The 1,675-nt window shown below is 34.4% G+C and overlaps 1 protein-coding gene across 2 annotated transcripts in view; it reads right to left on the minus strand.

Moving 5' to 3' along the window:
- The window catches only part of si:ch211-195b21.5 (E3 ubiquitin-protein ligase RBBP6), a 49,133-nt gene that overhangs the window by 29,031 nt on the left and 18,427 nt on the right, over window positions 1-1,675 (minus strand). The window lies entirely within an intron of this gene.

Raw genomic sequence — 1,675 nt, forward strand, 5'->3', positions numbered from 1 at the left:
CCAGAATATCATAGTTCATAAAAATGCAACGCAATGACGATACAGACATTTCATACACACGTCGTGTATCCGCCATTCGACCCGTGCTGGACCCATTCATAATAAGCAAACCGTCTCTCTGTGAGTAGCGTCCGTCACACTCCCTCTCGCAGTTATAAATAGCCTATTTACGATAAAATTTATTTTGGGTTACAATCAACCCATAATCTTCTATAATCGTGATCAAAATTTTGATCAAAATAATCGTGATTATCATTTTGGCCATAATCTTGCAGCCCTACCCTGTAGTATCAACATGCTGGTCAACAAATTTGGCTTTTCATATAATGTGATGGGGCCGAAATTTTAAGTTTGTCCTGAAAGTAAAGAAAAAGCTATTTAGTTGGAAAAAAATCTAATAATTTTTACTTTTCAATTTACCAAATCATTGTGCACAGCAAATGAAAATTCTACCTCAAATTACTAATTTAACTATTAAACAAATAACACAACCTTCATTAAACAAAATGATAAGCAATTAAACACACCTGTGCTTACTTCAATGCACTCAGGAGCTTTACTGCTAAAGCCAAAATGGTCTGGTATGACCAGGATGGTGGCTAATATAGCTAACTAGAAAATGCATTTCCTGCAGAAAATATGAGTAAAAGCTGAAAAGCTAAATTGGTAAAGCTAAACTGGATTGCTGGCATGAATGCATCAGACGGTAAAGTAGTGAGAATAATTTAAAAAGTGGGAATGGTTCTAATTACAGGAATTTCACTGAAATGTTGAATAGTACCAATAATTTATTAACAAAAGTGGATTATTTTAAGGTTTTTCTAAAAAGTTGTAACTACACTATATTGCTGGCTTCAGTGTATAAGGTGAAGTTGTAGGAAAAAGTGAAAATTTAAGTTCTTATTAAAATTAATGTTAAATATTCCCAATACTGTATTAACGTTTTTGTGTAAAACTGATGCTAAACTGAATTGCCGGCTTTAATTTGGATAAAGAGGTAGCTAAAAGTGTAATGAATAAAGTTGGTAAAATGGCAAATAGGTCAAAATAGGAAATCAATCAGCTGTGTTCAAGATTTTCAAAAAGTACACATAGAATTCACAAGCTGCATTAAACTCATATTGAATGAAAGATGTGGAGCTTTTTAAAGTTTGAGTCTGACCCCTTAAATAAGGCTTGAATATGCATGAAAAGCAGCTGAAGCAGTATAAATAGCTGATAAAGTGAGAAAGGGGTGAAGGATACAAAATTGAGTAATAAATGATAAGAGGTTAAAATCTTTGTCTATGGCCACACTACTTCAAAGCAGACAGACTAGGGATTAATCTGATCAAGACTATTTCCCAATTCCCGGGAAAGCGCATGACAGGAAACGGGAAATAAAATAAAAAACGCAAGGAGTGTGCGTCTGTTGTTGTCATACGGTAACAAAATTGTAATTTTTTTTAATCATAGGTACACTTCAACGGTGAGAAAAACGGAATCTAAAACCAAAATTCAGAAAATCACATTGTATGATTTTTAAATAATTAATTTGCATTTTTTTGCATTACATGCTTTCCAGCATGACAACGATCCAAAACATACAGCCAGGGCAACTAAGGACTGGCTCCGTAAGAAACACCTCAAGGTCCTTAGGCGGCCTAGCCAGTCTCCAGACCTGAACCCAATAGAA

This window comes from Etheostoma spectabile, chromosome 10, assembly GCF_008692095.1.
Source record: "Etheostoma spectabile isolate EspeVRDwgs_2016 chromosome 10, UIUC_Espe_1.0, whole genome shotgun sequence".
Taxonomy (NCBI): Eukaryota; Metazoa; Chordata; class Actinopteri; order Perciformes; family Percidae; genus Etheostoma; species Etheostoma spectabile.